The following is a 5595-nucleotide window of genomic DNA, read 5'->3' as shown; positions in this document are numbered from 1 at the left end:
ATCATCACCCCAGTGCATAAACATTTGTTTTTGGATCTGAAGTGTGTAACAGGTACATAGAAGAGACGGCTAAGATTTCCAGCTATTGTTTCCTCTCTGGATAGGAGTCTTGTAAGTACTTTGTATAAGATTGTGGAATTTACTGTGACAATGTTAAAATATTTCTTTAAGTGGAAGAACATCCAAACAAAAGTGTTACATACCAGCACGTAGCAATAATGGTCAATGCAAGGTATTCAAAGGGCATGCACATGAAGGGGTTAACCCTGTATGGGATAGGCATTCGATTATTCTAAGTATAAGATAATGCCAAGGACCGGGTGAAGCTGGCTGTTTATATGCTGTAGAATATTTTATTACTGAATGAAATAAATCATCAGCGCTTTGTATGTTCGGCCACTGATAATTTTTTTACATATATAGTAATCAATAAAACATACGCAATCATATATAAAATGTTAAACAATGTATATACACTAAAAAGTTGATACAGTATGTTAAGGTGACCGCATGTCCCGGATTGTCCTGGAATGAGAATTCTCAGTGATGGAGGTCTCAGCCAATCAGGAGAGACTTCTCAACTCTCCCGATTGGATAAGAGTTCAGAAGCATCTCCTGATTACCTCCTATACGCCGAGCTCAGCGAAAGCACCAGGTATGTCTGTGTATGTAAATGTGTTTGTCTGTGACTGTGTGTAATGCCTGGTAATAGAGGGGTTAATTATCTGAAACTGCTCTTGTCTGTGATGATTTATGTATATTATAATATAAATATATTATTTAAGCTAAAATCAACCTTCTTCCCAAGGCTAATAAATAATTAATATAAAATACATTATATATATATATGTCAATGCATATGCGTGCATATGTGAGACAGCGCCGCTGTCGTTAGATGGCCGCTGGCCTTAAAGGGCCGGGACCGCCTCGTCATTCCTAGTCCTGCCATCACTGTGTCCCTTTTAAATTATTCTTATCTCCCTCTTGCAAATGCAACTTGCCTCTTTTTCCATCCCCCATATCCATGAGTTGCAGGAGAGCTCCAGGGGATCCAATGAGACCCCCACATATATGTGTGATATTCGTTTATAAATACTTCATACAGTAATATAACCCCCAGCGCTGTATACAGTAATATAACCCCCAGCGCTGTATACAGTAATATAACCCCCAGCACTGTATACAGTAATATAACCCCCAGCACTGTATACAGTAATATAATCCCCCCAGCGCTGTATACAGTAATATAATCCCAGCGCTGTATACAGTAATATAACCCCCAGCGCTGTATACAGTTATATAACCCCCAGCACTGTATACAGTAATATAACCCCCAGCGCTGTATACAGTAATATAACCCCCCAGTGCTGTATACAGTAATAACCCCCAGCGCTGTATACAGTAATAACCCCCAGTGGTTATTATTTAATTATATTTTTTGGATGGGCTAAAAGTGAAGATCGATGGCTTCGTGGACCATTGCTGAATGGCCCCTGAAAAGGCAAGCATTTATAGTTTATTTTTCCTATTCAAAATGACACTTACATTTTTACATTTTCTACTAAATAAAATACAATATTACTTAAAAAGGACCCTGTAACGTTTTCTCTTTGCAGGCAAATGATGAGTGGTGGGAACATAACAGCGGCGACTGACTTTTTTCTTCTCGGATTCCAAGGCCTCCATGGCTTTAGGTTTGTACTTTTCACTCTCTTTCTTCTTGTCCATATCTCAACATTAACTGGAAACCTTCTTATCATTGCGCTGGTCTCAACCACTCGCCAACTACAAGCCCCAATGTACTTCTTCCTTTGCCACCTGTCATTCTCGGACTTGCTCTTCACCGTTGACATCATACCAAACATGTTATATGTGATATGGAAAAATGGCGGATCCATTTCTTTCACTGCTTGCCTCACCCAGTTTCATATCTTTGGAGAATCTACTTGTACCGAATGTCTTCTTCTCGCGGTCATGTCCTACGATCGATATCTGGCTATTTGCAGACCATTGCATTACGCCTCGATCATGAATGTCCGTCTTCAATATAAACTTGTGACATGGACTTGGGTTTTGGGATTCATAATGACGCTCTGTGTCATGATTCAGATGTATAACCTACAGTTCTGCGGTAGTAATATCATTGACCACTATTTCTGCGACTTTGGACCTCTTCTAGACCATTCATGCTCAGACATCTCTCTCGTTAGAATGCAAGTCAACGTGTTTTCCAGTCTTTTAGTTGTGCCCCCGTTTTTCTTAATTGTTGGAACATATTTTTATATTTTCCTTACCATTCTGAAAATGTCGTCCACAAAAGGCAGAGAGAAAGCCTTCTTCACCTGTAGCTCTCACCTTGCTGTTGTGTGCGCATATTATGGGTCTTTGAGTGCCATATACCTGAGTTCATCTAAAAGCCGTTCGTTCAACGCAAATAAGTTTTTGTCTCTTCTGAACACTATAGGCACTCCATTGTTCAATCCTATAATATACAGCTTTAGAAATGTGGACATAAGGGCCGCTATATGGAAAGTATTTTTCACACAAAAACAGAAAGATGTGTCTACCAAAGAACCTTAAATCAGACCCTGGCACTAAATCAAGACATACAAAGCATTGGCAAAAAGCCTAATTTGATATAAACTATTTTGTGTCCATATATATATATATCTCCAAGCATGTTGTCAGACATATCTAACGTTAGCAAGCAGGTAGGTTTACTGAGGTCCATTTTAACAGGCGAGTTACATAGGAAGCTCAATTGAGTTGGACCCAAAGCCACTTGACAGTGTTCAACTAAAACTAGCTTTTGAGTTGTAACTTATGATGTGGAACTCGACTTGGATCAAGTTGCTGCTAAGTTCCACCTGACAGCAAATGAGTCGTACTTTCCTCGGGGAGGAGGAGGGTCAGTGTGTGAGAGATGGTACTGCTGCATTGACCTTAACTATAACATAACCTTTTGCTTGTCTATAGAGGAAAATGAATGCACAGCCTTCCTTACAGGCACTGCAGTGGTTAATTTTTCATTTGCACAGGAATTGTCCTCTGTTATAAAAATGACCTAAGATGTATTAGTCTGAGCAGGAGCCATATGTCTACCCAATGCACGTTTAAATGTATCTACTACTTCTGCTGGGAGGTTGTTCCCCTTATACACCACCCTCTCAGTAAAGTAGATCTTCCTAACATTATATAATACTTCCTTACGTTAAATAAAAGTGGAAATCCCAGAGGTTTTGTGGGCCTTAAGCTACTAGTTTGAAATATTAGCCTGTGCTTCTGCTGTGGGAGCAGCACAAGACCCCCCCCCCAAAAAAATGCATTAAGTTGCTTGAAAAGAACATTTTAATTAATGTAAGAAAGTTTTACTCAATGTAAGGGAGATTTATTTTACTGAGAGGGTGCTGGAAATGTGGAAGAGCCTCTCAGCAGAAGAAGTTTGAGGTCTACAGAACCCCTGAGATTTTTATTTCCCCCACCTTTCGACATGTCTGTTATAAGTTTGTGTTTTGTTTGTATAGATATCTCTGGCATTGCAATGGTTAACTATAGTCTTTTTTTACTTTGCTGAATTTAACCTCTTGCACCCTGTCATTCATTGTTTCCTGGGGAGTTTGCATTTGCTAATACTTCATAAGCAGCGCCTGTTACATTTATTGGACTCTCAGTGCTCAACCACTTTGAAACTTAACCACATTTTCTGGGAATGCTGCCAAAATGCTTATCTTAGCTTGCTTAAGCCCGAGTGACCTCAGAAAAAAGTAACTTGTACTTACTGGCCAGAAAATGTGTGAGAGCCAGAGATGACGCATCTACAGCAGGCAAACAAATGAACAAAACAATACAATTTGTATGAGACAGGTCGCTTTCACTGATGACCGGCACAAGTCGAATGACCTGATCCATATAAGTGAAGCTGACAAGTGACAAGACTGCCCTTAAACACAAGATATGGTCATCATTGAGTATCTTGTCATGTCTTTTGGGTAATGGAATGCTCCAACATGCTCATGTCTCATGTCTTCTTTAGGTGACATCCTCATTTGCTCCAAGATACTCTATGACTATTGTGAACCTGTAAATCCATTGTGAACACCACTAAGACACAAAAACACATATCATAACATCAACATAACCATCATGTATGTGTATGTAACTGTCCTTCCTGCACTTTTTTCTCAACTTGCCCAAAGTATCGTATAAGACCCATTTCTTCTGGGAAACTGATCAACTGGTCTTCTACTGCCATCTACCTCTGCCTAACCTTTCCTAGTTTCGCACTTGCTGTTGGGTGTCTCCAAAAACACTCAGTTAATATTTATTTAACCAGTGCAAGGCGAAATATGAAAGAAGAAACTTTCTGGTGTCTCCAAATGTTTAGATACATGCAAAGAGATTAGAAAATATGCAACAACACGAAACAGACATTCTAGAATGCAACTGTTCATTCCTCTGATTTTTCACCAATGATTTATTCAGTGGTGTCTGCACCCCCCGCACCCAGGTGACACCTTACAGGGGGTGACACCACACCAGGCATATAATCTCTATATATAGTCTATATGGTCTACTTCCATTTTCTCTTTTTTCGTCACTTTTTTGGTTCTTCTGCATTATACCGGCGACATCCACCAGGGGGCACCGGTATAAAGTAGTTAGATGCCGAAATGAAAGAATGCCGGTTGCCCGTGTATTAGGTAAGTAGGGGGTTGGGGGAAAGGGGGTGCACATGGTGGGTTCCCAGAGGCGTTTGCGGTGCCTGGGGCCTGATATTGGGACAGAGCAATCTCTGTCCCAATATCAGGCCCCGGCCCTGAGAGGGGGTGACACTATGTGTCATCGCACCGGGTGACACCAACCCTAGTGACGCCACTGGATTTATTGGTTTGTATTTGGAACCACCACTGGGATTCAAAATGTGGCAAAAATTCTTAATATTTGAATGTTATTCTGAATGTTGAAACTTTTTTGGGGTAGCCTTTGGGCTTACTTTAAGCCCTGGCTTTAGTTTTGGATTATTCATTGCTACCTTGTACTGGGCAGGTGATTGTCCTCAGGTCAGGTCAACCTTACTTTGTACCCTGCTCCTGGTATAGGTGCTCAACTCATGTCAGTAACATTTTTATTTTTTTTAACAAAATCATATTATCCACAAATTTCTTCGCTTAATCAACATGTTATGAAAAGCTGCAATTTTTCTCCCTGAAATTCAGCTACTTTACTAGATTTTGGAAGTGGTGAGTATAATTGATTGCTTATTTTTTTTTATTTTTTTTATTCTAAACAAGAATATGTCTACATTATTTCTACAGTAAAAAAAAATGTTTTTACAGTATTGTGCTTTTAAGGAAAAAATATACCTTTTAATTTGTCCAAAAAAGAAAAAAGAAATAAAAAAAAAAGGGGACAAGAAAACGTGTTCTTCAGTTGTTTGAATTACAAATTGATGCTCTGTTTATTAAATCTGGGATAAGCCAGTCTCCTATCCAATAACACTGAAGGGGAAGTAAGGGCTGGAGAGTGAGGAGATCCCACTTGGTTCTGTTTTAATGAAACCAGCTACCATCACTACTACCATCGCTCTGGGACCCA

The sequence above is a fragment of the Sceloporus occidentalis genome, unplaced genomic scaffold (genome assembly GCF_023333645.1).
Source record: "Sceloporus occidentalis isolate IW3139 unplaced genomic scaffold, rSceOcc1.0.p SCAF_324, whole genome shotgun sequence".
Taxonomy (NCBI): domain Eukaryota; kingdom Metazoa; phylum Chordata; class Lepidosauria; order Squamata; family Phrynosomatidae; genus Sceloporus; species Sceloporus occidentalis.
Note: the sequence above shows the minus strand (reverse complement) of the source record.